Source organism: Rattus norvegicus, chromosome 9 (assembly GCF_021556685.1).
Source record: "Rattus norvegicus strain SHRSP/BbbUtx chromosome 9, alternate assembly SHRSP_T2T, whole genome shotgun sequence".
In the NCBI taxonomy this organism is placed as follows: Eukaryota; Metazoa; Chordata; class Mammalia; order Rodentia; family Muridae; genus Rattus; species Rattus norvegicus.
Window position 1 is genome coordinate 107,172,274 of NC_141542.1, and position 14,567 is coordinate 107,186,840.

Consider the following 14,567-nt stretch of genomic DNA (forward strand, 5'->3'; position numbering starts at 1 on the left):
TACTGAAGCCCCGGGATTTGTTCACTCTTGACCCCTAATACTCTAGACTACATCTATCCCCTCTACACAGGCAGATGAGCAGCCATCTTTTTTGTCTTGGGTTATGAAGCTGCCAGCAGCAGTGTGAGCCACCCGTTCTGCCATACTCCACTAGTCCTAGGCTGTGAGGAGTCTCTTAGCCTCTGTGCCATGATTCCTCATCTTTATGACGGGGATAAAAACAGTTCCTTCCTCTTATTGGCACTTGGGAAAATTAAATGGTCTGATCTATCTGGAATCCAGAAATGACAAATACCAGCTTTCAATCTCGGGGCTAAATCACGACAGGGAAACAGGCAGGTCAGGCAAGGGTAGGGTCGGGGAGTTCACTGCCGAGCCACTAGTAGTGTCTCTCTGGCTTACATGCAAAGGGCTAAAAATGTACACCCCATTCTACCCAACCCCACCCTGGTGCAACCTGGATATTCTGTGTTGGGACTCCTAGTTTGTGCCTGGCAATTCCAATCCCCGAGCGTCTATGTGAACAGGGTCACTGTTGCCACCAGGTTACCTTGGAGAGGAAGGTAAACTTCTTTCACAGGGATAGCCAGGCAGACATGGCAGAAACGGAAGGCAACAAACTAAGCTAACTCGCCCAAAAACCTCATTATTCCAGAAAATGCATTGCTCAGCATAAGTGGCGCTAATGGACTGACACCAATTTGCCAAGTTAGCAGAAACAGTTGCTGGTCCAAGCAGACTTTGCCTCCTGCACTTATGATCCAGCACTCAGTCCTGGCTCTGATGGGTGGGCAGAAGCCCCTGGGAAAGAGGGTACTATGGTAGTCTCAGGGAGGGGTCTGGGAGGGAGAGGGAGAACTTGGCTGAGACCCTCTTAGCCTGAGCCCACACCCTCCATATCTATCCGTGAGCCTCTCCCATGGACAGCAGCCAACCTGAGGGTAGGAGTTAAGCTGGGGTTGTTGACCCAGTCACTCGGTCATGCTCACTCTCCTTGGCCAGACAGAGGCACGTTAGGGAAAAAAAAGTGCCCTGGGTGATGAGATCATGGGCCTGGGGTGGGGGAGGGCACCCAAGGCTGGCTGCTGGGAGTTCACAGGCTTGCTCTCTCAGCCTCTGTAACTAGCACTCTCCATAATAAATGGTTTAAAAAAAAAAAAAAACAAAAAAACCCCAGCAAACCACAAGGACAAGACAGGACCAGGAATGACAGCACAGCCTGACAACCAGCCTCCATTGCCAGTTAGGAACATAAGGGTCTCTCACCCTCACGGCCTCCTACTTAAGAGGGAAATGAATACATTTTCTGAGCGAAAAGAGTAAGGAACCTACTTCCTTAAGAGAAAAGTAAAGGGGTTGGGGATTTAGCTCAGTGGTAGAGCGCTTGCCTAGCAAGCGCAAAGCCCTGGGTTCGGTCCCCAGCTCTGAAAAAAAGAAAGAGAGAGAGAGAGAGAGAGAGAGAGAGAGAGAGAGAGAGAGAGAGAAGTAAAGACGCACGCATCATAAGATCTCAGTTTAGTATTTGTCCCTGAACCCTATGGCCAGCCGGCAAGAACAGCCCGAGCCTGGCTAATCACAACCCAGCAAACTCCTGACTGTCTTCCGACTTTATATAACAGGGGCCCGACGCCTGTACCTCGAGTCTGCAAGCCCCATGGTATTTTACAACCTCAAATATTATAACATGTTTTCTACTTCCTGGTAGGAGCCAACTCCCTGGGGCCTGCCTGCTGTAATCCGAAGAAAATGTTTGTCCTGTTAAATAAACAGCCACTCTCTCCATGGTGACGGTTGGGTAACGGAGGAAAATGTGGCCAGGGCTGTCCAAATAAGGAGGGGAAGGAGGCAGGCGGGCGGGGTGCTGACTCGATAGGACTTCCCCCACAGGCTTTTCAGTCCTTACCTATGTTGAGGTACCAAGCTGCAATGAATAATGTACCTAGGTGACAGGCCCTGGTGGTGGTTGAGGTGGGAAAGAGCAGTTTGAATGCTGGAGGGATCTAGGAAGCCCAGACCTTTGCCCTCGAGGACCTGAGCTGATCTAGGACCAGGTGTTGCAGGAAACAGGCCCTGTTTTTTCACAAAGCCCACTGTGCCAAGATAATTATGTGAGGGCTGGAGAGATGGCTCAGAGGGTAAAGACACTTGCTGCCGAGACTGGACAACCTAAGTTCGAGCCCTGGAACTAAGTCCTTCAACTTGTCCTCTGACCTCTCCGCACACACGGTAGAAAGTCAATCGTGTGACCTCCCTCCCTGCTTCGATCTTACTTTGGACTCTAGAGTGCCCTACAGTGACCGGCTTGGTAGGATTATATTCCATGAGCAAAAGACTTCATGTGAAGGCCGAATCCCCTGTGGGAAGTACAATGGTTTGGGAGCAGGCCAGCAGAGGCTCTCTGCACCTGCTCGTTCTCCCAGGAGTCTGGTGGTAAGCAGCTTCCTACAAGCGTTAGGTGAAGAGGGCTCCACAGGGCTGTGGGCTATGCGTTTCTAGTCACCTAGTGCAATCATAGTCAAGGGTCACTCCCATATCCAGCGAGGCTCTTTCCCGTGCCTCCAATCACTCACTGACGTCTCAGAGCTGGAGTTGATGATCCGCTGAGATTGGATGAACTTAGACCATTATAATAGGCCCCCACACTTCCCAGGGTTTTCTAGAAGGTTCCAAGTCTGGGAGAGGCTGTCTAAATAAAAGGAACCTTTCCTAGTCTGTTTAAGCGCAGCAGAGAAGTCTCACACGGAGACATTATGTGACACCAGCAGGGCTTTGGAAACTTCTCCCCATAGAAGTTAAGATAAAGGTCCACAGACACACAACTCCAAGCGTGAATGGGGCCAGATCTCAGAAAGCGCCTCAGATGAGGAAACTGAGGCCCAGGGTAAGACGAGGTACCCCGTAGCTACCAGCTGGCTGATACAAGGCTCCCCCGTTCGCTGCTCGGCACCCCAGCCTCCACAGAAAGCCCAAACTGCACCAGTTATGTACCAAGAAATCACACCAAGATGACAGTGACGGATAACCGCAGCCACCCACAGTGCCATTCCTTGAGGGCACAGTGTACAGCCACCACTAAAATAAAGGAGTCCTCGGCTTTTTTAGATTCCAACGACGTATAAAAAGTGATTCTCTCTGCATTTAAAAGCCCGATTTTTTTTTTTCAATGAAAGCCTTCAGGTACACAGACTCTGGTTCTCTTATCAGACAAATCCGACCTAGACTCCAGAGAGTAAGGCAAAGTGGACGTGTCAGGCTTGCATCTCTGGTAAGCATGTGGACCAAGGAGGGGAAACGGATCCTCAGACTGCCAGCCAGGCCTGGTTTTTACAGTGGTACAGCCTATCAGCCTGTGCCTCTGCCTCTTCAAGCTAGGGGTTACCCTGGATGATTTCCAGGGAGCCTTCTGGCTCCCTTGATCTGTATGAATCAGCTTTCCAAACTGGTTCCTTGTGTATACGTTACAGAAACCCTGGCAACCAGGGATCCTGGAGAAGAAGCAGGCCACCGCCCACCTCTTGGTCCATGTCTGCGCTTGGCAGCCAAGGTATGTCCCAAAGGATGACGTGACTGCTCCAGCTCAAGAGTGGACCTCTCCCCCTCCCCTGACACACACCCAGTCCATCTGGAGACAGGAAATGCTGGCATGGAGGATGCCATGGAAATCAGAGTGGGTGGACAAGGAAGGTGGTCTCTCTGACGACGGGGAGGGGCAGGTGTGGCTTGGCATTGGATATTTCTCTGTTTAACCCCTTTCCCACCTCTGGGAGTCAACGCCTACCAGTGGTCCTTCCTCAGGGCCAGACTTGACTATCTGGACTTATAGTAGTAAGCTAGCTCCTCAGGGGACCCTCTGGATCCATCCTAGGAACGTTTTGCACTCACCCTAGTTTCCTTGGTCATCACTATTGGAGTCGGCTCGCGCAGTCTGGTGTGGTGATCACTCAATGTCTCTGCGTCCTCGGACAAGATGCCTAACTAATCTCCCCGACCTCAGTGCCTAACCTGAGAAATGGGGGGCAGCAGTGTGCGCCTAAAAGAGGGTCACCGCGCAGTCCCATCTACATTCTGCGGAGTTGCAGCCGTTTGCACAGTCGGCAACTCCTGGCTCAGGACCCCAGCTCCAGCTGTTCGAGCCGCCGGTTACGTAAGCCGACCACGGCCGTCCAGGTCCGCGCCACCGCCCAGCGCCGAGCCGCCGCCCAGCGCCGCGCCACTCACCGCTTCGCAGCGTCCACCCGCGCGTCGGTCCTTTGCTCGACCCGTCACTTGGTGCGCTCGGCCTGCGCCGCAGCCGCCCGGAGCCGCTAGTCACTGTAGCGCCGCTGCCACCGCGTCGCCCTCCGCTGTCACATAGTGGAAAACGTGACCGCGCGCGTTGAGCCCGCCCCTCCGCGCGCCATTGGTCGCGGCGCCGCATCATTTGCATACTGGTGGGGCGGAACCTGAGAGTTCCGCGCATCGATTGGTAAAGACGCCCGTCGCTCTCTTTACATAAGACGCACATGGAACTCCATGTTCGCCGCCCCGGTTCCTCAATGAAGACGTTGCGCACTCTTGCGCCCCCCTGCGCCCTGGCGAGTAGGCTCGTCCACTTCCGGCCTGCGGGACTTCCATTCACCTGGCATGGCGGTGGCCCGCTCGTGCAGCCGGGAGTGGCGCGTACCATTGCGGCGCGGGGGGGAAGGTTCTTGGCTGCTGCGCCACTCACGGCCGGCGGAGTCCCAGGCCACCGGCCTACCACCTGCAGCGACGTGAGCAGCCTCAGCAATCTGAGGGATCGAGAAAGCTCTCATCCGACACCTTTCGCTCACCCAGCCCAGTTCATTCATTTCCTCTCCCATTCATTCATGGCGAGGCGCCGGAGGACAAATAGGGCGGCCCCTCTGGATCTGCTGCTGCGCACCTATGCAGGACAGCCTGGTTGACCCCAGGCCAGGACCCCAGGCTGATGGTCGTCCTACGTGGGCCAGAGCACATCGCTCCCACTTAGCCTTTCTTGTTTTTGAAATCGCGTGTTGCCAGATTGTGTTGATTCAGGAAATAAGGTCATGAGTGCGGTGCAGAGATACAAAGGAAAGAAGTGATTTCTTCCTGCCCTCAATGGCATAGGGAGAAAAGACTGGCATTCTGTAGGGAAGCTTAACCAAATGCGGTGGTGTAGTTTATTAACCTTACAGGGTATGTGGAAGCGGAGCACTTGAGAATGGGGTAGATGGGACATGCATCTGGAACAGCAGGGCTTTTCTGAGGTGGAAGCTATAGACACTCGCTAGTCAGGGGAGGGAATTCCCCGGGGACAGGACAACCTTGCTCTTGTGGAACCTTGGCTGAACCTACTTGGCTCTTTCAAGAGTACTGTCTGGAAGACTATTAAGCATTCAGTCCAAAGGGTCAAAGGAGGGAGTAGAACTTTCCCTGGAACTGGTTTGAGGCCCAAGACTTACCTGTCTGACATAGACATTTTAAAGGCTCTGGAAGTGTAGGGTGTGATGGGGGAGGCAAGGTTGTCATGTCTTTGAAGGGTGCAAAGGTTACTCGTCGTGGCCTAGGAACTCGAAGCCTAGTAGCACCCGCTATTCTGAATCTTCCCCAGGTGTGTCCTAGGAACTAGGAATGGAAAGAAGGCAAACACTATCAACCAAGTCTGTGAACAAACTGAGTTGCTGGTGCACACAGCCAGCTAACCCACATTCAAAAATCCCTGTGAGTGAGGCTCTTCTTTCTGTCTGCCTGGCAGGACAGGCATGCAATTCCTCAGATGCGGGGGAGGGGGGTGGGTGGGAGGGCAGGCAGAGACTAAGTTCTTTTCGGCAGCCCATCCTGAAGGAGCCCTGGGAAGCCAGATGTTGACTCACACTGCAGGGGGCAGGGCAGCACCTCTGGTTCCTCTGACATTGACACCTCACCACACTCCCCAACAGGCACAAACACTGAGCAGAGCTGGGCCAAGCTGCACTCTGCACACACCCAAAGGGCCTTTTGTTTCCTCACTTTCATTGACGTCAATGGTGGCTGCATTGTTCTGGAAACAAGAGTACACAGCTCATCCACCTGGCAAAGTCTTCTTCATGTTCAGCTCTTTCTTGTCTTGCACCACATTTGGCCTGCAATGTAATGTCACGGTTTCTCCTTACATTTAGCCTTTGCTATTTCCACCAGTAAATATTCTCGAAAGCCATAGAAATCAATTCTTTCGGAAACTCAATACTGTGGAGACTCTAGAACTCTTTGGGATCTATTTTGTCTTCGGTTTCTCACTCGGTTGGATTCTCCTTTCCAATATATTCATATATGCCACGAACATTTGCTAACACCTGAGTTTGGAGAGAAATGCAAAGTGAACCTCCTCCTCCCCCTCCCCTCTCCTCCTCCTCCTTCTCTCCTCCCCTCCTCCTTCTCTCCTCCTCCTTTTCTTCTTCTCTCCTCCTCCTCTTCCTCCTCCTCCTTTCTTCCTTCCTCCTTCTTCTCCTTCCTTTCCTCTTCCCTCCTCCTCCTCCTCCTCCTCCTCCTCCTCCTCCTCCTCCTCCTTCTATTTTTAAGACAGTATTTTACCCTGTATCCCACATTACCTTGAGTTATAGATTGTTGTGAGCTGCCCAATGGGTGCTGGGAACCACAACCTGAAGGGCAATAAGTTTTTTTAACTGCTAAGCTATCTCTTCAGCCCTGAAGATACAGTTTTAAAAGAAGCCTCCTCTCAGCCTAAAACTATTTGCTGTCATGTCACGCAAGAAGAGATTGAAGCATCAGCTTTCCTGGTAATAAGGTCATATAAGAAAAGCCAATGGCCTGACTGAGATGAGAGCTGTGACTTTTGGTGGGGGTGGGTAGTCTGTGAATGACAGTTCTCAGAGTTGGTGCTGTAGATCAAACCTGTGCCTTGGGAACTTGGGAATTGGGTTGCAGGTCGAGGTTTCCCAAGACTCTTTCCAGGGTTTGAGCTTCTTTCCAGGGTTTTGTGGCCACTGGTGTCCCTCACAGTTTTGAAGGAGTCTACAGGAAGACAGCCATCACAAGACAACTGTGTCCAGGGGGTGAGGTGCTCCCCATGTCTTGAGTACCCTTTATGCCTGAGATATTACCCAATGTCTGAGGCAATGCCCTGTATCACTTCCTTTTATTTTCTTATAGAACGTAGTTTTATTTTATGTTACCCTGCTGTTACATAGGGCATAACATTTTCACAAGGCTTTTTTGGGACTACAATCAATAATTAGCAAACACACAATATAGTGATCCAACTCTCTAAAGAACAATCACTGGACAAACCAGATACCCCCTCACATGTGCACAAATCTGCATGGAAAAGTACTAAAGTTTAGACTTGGACTTGTGTACTTTATTTCTCCTTCCTAGCGTATTAAGAAAGGACATGCATTTTAATTTGCCCAAAGCAATGCTTGTATTCTGGCAGAAACATGCTACTTCTATCACAAGGTAAAGCGAGTACCAGAGCTACGAAGGCAGGAGGTGTAAGTGAATCTTTATTGGGAAGGAAGTTGTCAACTTAAACAGCAGCAAATGAAGAATGCATAAGGAAATGCCCTGTTGTCACAGACAGATGTAACCTCCAGAATATGTGACACAGGAGACATTTCAATCTGTGACCCCCCAAGCCCAAATGCATTAAGCGCTTTCCATTCAATCTAACACTTCTGGATTCCTATTAAGAAGGAATTTGTAGTAAGAGCATGGAAAAGTTGCTTCTGAAAGGAAACCCCCAAGAAAGTTCAGAAAAGGAATGTAGAAATCATGATGTTATTATTACAATCACTTTAAATTGTAATGCACTACCGTTTCCATATCTTCACAGTAATACAAAACACAGTCAGTTGCAGAACTGGTTCAGATTACTTAAATACCAAATGTGCTCTACACAAGTGTCTGGAAGTCACTCGTGTTTATATGAAATGAAGCTATTGATACTTCTCTACAGCAGTAACTGCACACCAGGAAGGCGGAGACAACACAAACCAAGGGATGGAGTTTTCCCAAAGCTGCAGTGTGAAAAGACTATAAACAGTTGACCCCATACACATGAATGGGCTTCCTTGCTAGAGGAAATCCAAGTGGAATAAGGACTGGAGATGTAAAAAGGTTTTCTTGAGGGGAAGGAGGTTGGTGTCCTGGATGCCTTTAGTTCTCAGCCCCATCCGCTGCATCACATTCTTCTCCTGCACTGTCTGATGTCCATAATGTTAAGTTGTCTCTAAGCAACTGTGTGACGAGGGCGCTGTCTTTGTAGGAGTCTTCATTCAGTGTTTCAAGCTCAGCAATTGCTTCATCAAAAGCCATTTTAGCCAGTGTGTAGGCAGGCTCTGGATTATTAAGGCTCTCATAGTAAAATACAGGAGAGTGAAGAGCCAGCCCCAGGCGGATCGGACGGGTAAGTTGCATCTCTTTCTTGCTTATATCAAATGCCTCTTGGTAGGCTCCTTGGGGATTTCCTATCGTTTGTTTTCGATCATCACCACAAGCTACTTCAGCAAGACACCGGAAATAATCTCCCTTCATTTTCAGATAGAAGACCTTACTCTCTGGACTAAGTTGCATTGGCTATCCTTTTATTTTAAAATTTTGGTGTGTGTGTGTGTGTGTGTGTGTGTGTGTGTGTGTTTTGACCGCACGTATATCTGTACACTGTGTATGTGTCTGGTACCCTCAGAGGTTCTATAACCTCCAAAATATAACACTAATCGCCAAGGGCTAAGTGCTCAAGCACCAGAACCAGTGGGGAATATATCACATTCAAACTAAAAATGTCCCATGTCTGAGACAATTGATCCTTGGACCTGGGGTAGTCTCCATGCCCAAGGTGATCCCCTCACAGTCAAGGTGAAACCCTGCTGTAATTTGGATCTGGAATGTTCTCAAACACCCGTGCATTAAAGAATAGGTCACCAACATGGTACTGTTGGGAAAGTGGTGAAACCTTGAAGGGGTGGGTCTTATAGGAGGCTTTAGGTCATTGGAGAAATGCCCTTAAAGGGACAGTGAAACACCTACCTCTTGATCTTCCTTTGATACCAGTCCTGACATCAACCGTTTCCCACATGCTGGTTCGATGATCACTTGCCCTTGCTACAGGCCAAAAAGTAACAGTGAGGATCAACCGTGAACTGAAACCTTCAGAAGGGCGGGCCCAAATAAACTTTCTCTCTTTGTAAACCTACTGCCTCGTGTATTCATTACAGTGATGAAGCTAGCATACACTGTGTCCTGAGCAACACCTCGGCTAAGGTAAACAGCACACCTGAGCGCACCTCAGGGGACCTGCATGTCTGAGGTGATTCTCTATATCTGAGGTTGTTCTCCATAATTGAGGTGATCTTCCATGTTGGAGGTGACTGTCATGTCTGTGTCTATGGTAATCTTCCATGTCTAAAGTGATGCTCGATGTCTGAAGGGAATCCTCCATGTCTGAGGTGATCTCTGTCTATCCTCGTGTTTGAAGCGATCCCCATACATGAGGATCTTCTTCCCTCACAAGGACTTTGTTATTAGTCAAGGGCTGATCTCACTGTTCTTCTAAGTCATAGGTTTCTCCTAGAAGTCCCTCTTGCTCTATCCTCATGTGTCCCCAAGAAAGTCACCTCAGTTTTCTTCCAGCATTGTTAGTGGCACCGAATGACAGCGTCTCTGCTCTCTTCCCCTCCCCCTAACGTAGATGTCCTGGAGTAGCATCAGGAACTGGAGTCTTTCATGCCCTGAGGAAAATCAAAGTTAGCCACCAATAGGGTATTTGATCCTGGGTGACACAGAAGAAAGCAGGAGGCTGAGGCCAGAGATTCACATTCATGGATGTCTGTGGCCATTAGGGACCCACCTTGACTGCACAAAGCTGTGACTGCCCTCTACTCACAGGAGTCGTGCTTGGCACTACCGTGCCTTCTTTTACTTAATCCTCACAGCAGCATGAGATGAGTGCTCACCCCCACTGCTCCTCTGCAGAAGACATTCCCAGCTCTCAGTGTGATAGGAATCGTGCCTGCCTCTGATAACCTTTGTCTGCAGCCTCACCGCTCCACCCTACAGAGCCTGGGAAAGCAAACGGCACAGGTTATGAATGACCAAAGTCTAAGCTCCAACGGTCTGCTTCTGGAATATTCTCCCCAGCAGGAAACTCCATAGTGACGTGACTGACAAAGTGTTCCCTGACTTCTCCTGATTTCCTTCCAAACCTCTAAAGGCTAGCGGGAAAGTGTTCCTCGTGGGTTACTACCCCCAACTCGTCCCTTTAGCCATGTCAGGCTGGTATGAATCTTCTAGCAGGACAAGCTCCAGGGGCACTGTGAGTCTTGCTTGGTTCTCTGCCTACAACTCTACCCTTTAGTCAGGTCTTTTCCAAGCCTGCTGAGTACCGTGTGGTTTGGGGGTTGTCATCTCCTGCTGACTTCTTAAAGCCTGACATGGAAAACACTACTAACTGTTCCCAGACCAAGGCTTGTAGAAAATAACAAACAACCCTGACTGAGCTGCCCTCAAAAGATCCCCCAAATGAAACACTGGAGATCTGACACGTTTTTGTAAATATCTCCTTAACCAAGATCTTGCTCTGGAATTGAACTTCTTACCATGCATGCTGATCTGTTTTTGATACTGCAACATAATATCTGAGAGAAGCTACTTTGTAAAGAAAAGAAGCTTATGTAACCCACAGATTTGGAGGCCGAAAGTCCAAGATCAGGTGGCCTTTGGATTATGGCTTTGGTGAGAACCTTGTATTGGATGTCACTGTGGCAGAAGCACACCTGAGAAAGAGAGATGACCTCACCAAAAATGAAGACAGGGACAGGATAAAAGGCCATGACCCTAGCTCTAGAACTGACCAAATGTGTCCCATGCACCCTACCTTGATCCTCAGTGGCCTCAATGACCTAAGGACCTCTCACTGTCCCTACCTCTTGAAAATGTGCACAGCACTTCCCAATATTACCACTCTGAGGACCAAGCTCCCTATGCATGGGACTTGAGGGATGAGTCGCATTGTAAAACACAGAGTGTATCAAAAGCACACCTGTCCTTGTGGGATCATAATCAATATCACCAGGGATCATTGAACTATGCCTTGCCAGTCAAATCTGGCGCAAGGCCAGCTTTGGCATAGCCTGTGAGTTAAAGGGGAAGGGGAGAGTGAAGAAAGCCCCAGGATGCTACTGCAACCCTACAGAAAGAGCCCATTAGCGGAAACGGTTTACTATCTGACCCTTTGCAGGAAAGGTTTTCTGATCCTTGCTAATCACCTAATATTTGGTAGCACTAGTTACCAGACTTCTTAACTCTAGACGGCTGTAATGGGATTGGGCAAAGAGGGGATGAGGCACCAGCATCACTGGGTGAGAGCAGTGACAACGAAGTGGACGTGAAGAAGGTGGCTTGTGTTTGATGCTGGACCTGGACATATGGGAAAGGAGGGGTAACAGGTTTAGGAGAGTTAACCTCCCACTTAAGACAATTTTTGAAAACTTTAGGGCTCCTAAGGCAGCTTAGGAAATTTTTATCTCCTATAGTACTGGGTAGATTATTGAAAAATCAGACCTAGAACTAGGGGACTGGGATCTCAGCCCTGACAGGCATCCAGTGTTCAAATGTAGCCCTGTGATATAGACCTTGTGGGTAGTTAGGCTAAGGACCTCACCCCTGAAGGGTTCAAGTCTCCTGAAGCCTCAATCCGGCAGGAGCCACTACTTCCCCAGAGGACCCTGCTCTTGCCTGGTCCCTCCTGTGGGGCAGGTGCCTGCAGGGTGGTATTTGGCTTAGCCTCTAACCTTCCCTCGCCTCTCAGATTACAGGCCTCCAGGGGCAGTTCAGAGCCTGCCAGAGCCTAAATCTGCCCTGACAGGAGCTTGTCCACTAGCCACAGAGCTGCAGAACTTGGCTGTCCTGTGGCGGGAGGCCCTGCAGGCACGTGTAGGACAATGGATCCTCACTGAACGTGGGGGCTGGAGGGCAGGGCTCAACTGGCATTGGGCTCTGGCAGAGGCACCAGGAACTAGTTCCACTCACTTCTGATAATGACTCCAAGAAGGTAGTAAATGTTTAACCACTGGTTTGCTAAAGAGGGGAGGCAGAAAAAGAAAGCTTTACAGCATGTACCTATTTCTATAGTGAAAGGAAGGAAGGAGAGAAGGAGGGAGGGACGGAGGGAGGGACGGAGGGAGGGAGGGAGGGAGACCCACTGTGGTCATATCTAAGCTGCCACTCTGACCCACTAGCAAACTGGTGACAACCAAGGCCATACAGATGGTGAGACACTTAGTCCCCAGCTCTGGCTCAGATCTGCATGGCCACTAGAGCATGTCCCTAACAAATAAGGGTCGTCTCTGCTCAGTTGCAGTGAGGAACCAGCTTTCTGAGACTCATTAGCCAGAAAGCAATCTTCCCAAGTTCTGTTAAGAAGAATGAAAGTGGGACCATTGTCACGAAATACATCAAGTGCTCCTCACCAGCGTCTCTCAAGGTCATGGAGACCTGTGCTCAGTGCAGGCAAAGCAGAATGATAGCTTTGGATGTATTGCAATGGCAAGGAGTGGATGCCACTTCTGTTCTTGGTGGACACAATATATCCTCTCAATGCAGTAGGAACTGATGAAGCCCTTGTCTCAGGGTAGTGGTTCTCTGGCGGGGGCTGGGGGTGGTTGGTTTTGACGGAAGTCACTGGGTGTTTTCTCTATCTACTTCCTGCAGTCCTAATGCATTAGAAGCACTCAGAGTCACAAGCATGGTCCAACCTGGCCATTCTGGCCTCAGAGGGTTGACCTTGGGGTCAAAGATCAGGAGTCTTGGAACGTCTTGTTCTCTTCTCTGTTCTGGGTGCCAAGGGAGCAAGACTTGTGGAATGCCTCCACCTGAAACGCCTACCTTAAAGCTAAATGTTGGGCTGAGAAACCCAGGTTTGCAAGCAATTCTTCTAAACTGAGTTTACCTCACCGTGAGGTGTGAATGTCACCTATCTCTGTGTCCAGTGGGTATAAACTTAAAAAGCAAACCAGAAAGAGAAACCCCAGTTTTACATCCTTCCTCTGTGAAAAAGAAGGAAACATGATTTCTTCTTTACATTTTCTGGAATTTTTAAAAAATATATATCCTACAATAATTTATTATACATAGGGCCCGTGAGGTGGCTCAGTGGATAAATGCATGTGCTATGAAGCCTAACTAGCTGAGTTCTGTCCCCGGGATCCACATGAGGAAAGAAGAGTTGGTTCCCAAAGGATATCCTCTGGCCTCTAGATTTGATGGCACACATGGGCACATGAGTGCAGATATAGGCACACACACACACACACACACACACACACACACAAATAATTGTAAAAACACATATAACTTTGTATATATAAAAATGTGTATATGATATGTTTGTATATTATAAGTATGGTTATACTTTGAAAAATAACTTTTTAAAAGTTATCAGCTCCTAAGTGTGAAATAAAACATTCTTTTAAGCTGACATTTAGTGCAGGCTTAGACTGGCTTATAGGATGACTCTAGTCATGTGACAAGCAGTGGAGTTGAAGTCGTCATGTAGTAGAGCTTTTATTCGACTTTCATCCATTTCTCAGACTTCATTTTTAATAATTAGGTAAATATGAACGTCATGCTATCTTATACAACTGGGTGTGGGAGATTCCTAAGTTGTTTATATTCTTGGTCCAAACCTATGCAGGCATTATAAACAGTCTACAGATCAAATGGTGGATGATAAAAACGAATTACACACACACACACACACACACACACACACACACACACACACACACACACACACACCTTGGTGCACATCCATGGAACTAGGACAGCAGCAACACAAACAGCTAAAATGAGAGCTGTGGGACACATGACATTCAATACTCAGAATTATAATTAAAAAAAATCCTCAAACCTGTCTACATAAGCCTTTAATCCCAGTATTTAGGAGGCAGAGGCAGTTGGATCTCTGAGTTTCAGGCCAGCCTGGTCTACAGAGGGAGTTCCAGGACAGCCAAGGCTCTGTAGAGAATCCCTGTCTCGAAACAAGCAAACAAAACCACTACCACCAAAACACAAAAACCCAAACCCAAACTCAAAACCCCTCTAGAATTGGTGAACGTAGAATGGTGGACACCAGTCTAGGAAATCAAAATCTCGGATAAGAGAGACAACTCTGTAAACAAAAAACCAGGAAAACTACACAGAGGTCTGGGAAAACAGTAAGGAAGACATTACTCTTCCTCCCCTCTGCCCCTGGGAAAATGCACTTTCTTTTTTTTAATATTATTTATTTAATGTATATGAGTATACTGCAGCTGTCTTCAGACACACCAGAAGAGGGCTTCAGAACCCATTACACATGGTTGTGAGCAACCATGTGGTTGCTGAGAATTGAACTCAGGACCTCTGGAAGACCAGTTAGTGCTCTTAACCACTGAGCCATCTCTCCAACACATTTTCTAGAATGGTGTGTCTGTGGCAAAGAGAAGTTCTCTTGGTGAGGGCTGAGGACCACACTCATCTGAGGCTTAAGGACAAATATTCAGAATGTAGTTAAGGATTGTGCTGGTTTAGTAAAGCAGTGGCTGTAGGTT

The 14,567-nt window shown here is 48.7% G+C and overlaps 1 protein-coding gene and 1 long non-coding RNA gene across 5 annotated transcripts in view; both read right to left on the reverse strand.

Moving 5' to 3' along the window:
* Per2 (period circadian regulator 2) overlaps positions 1-4,352 on the reverse strand; it is a 42,219-nt gene extending 37,867 nt beyond the window's left edge. For 2 of the 4 annotated variants that reach the window (XM_087567494.1, XM_087567496.1), the window contains exon 1: positions 3,883-4,352. The gene's annotated coding sequence lies outside the window, so the exon portion shown is untranslated. The remainder of the gene's footprint in view (positions 1-3,882) is intronic. The other 2 variants (XM_087567495.1, NM_031678.2) reach the window with 2 other exon arrangements.
* Positions 4,353-7,939: 3,587 nt separating this feature from the next.
* Positions 7,940-9,974, reverse strand: LOC148003849 (uncharacterized). The gene is made up of 2 exons (XR_015629242.1): positions 9,827-9,974; positions 7,940-9,707 (listed from the first exon to the last, which is right to left on the reverse strand). It is a non-coding gene; the product is annotated as an uncharacterized LOC148003849 (long non-coding RNA).
* Positions 9,975-14,567: the final 4,593 nt, after the last annotated feature.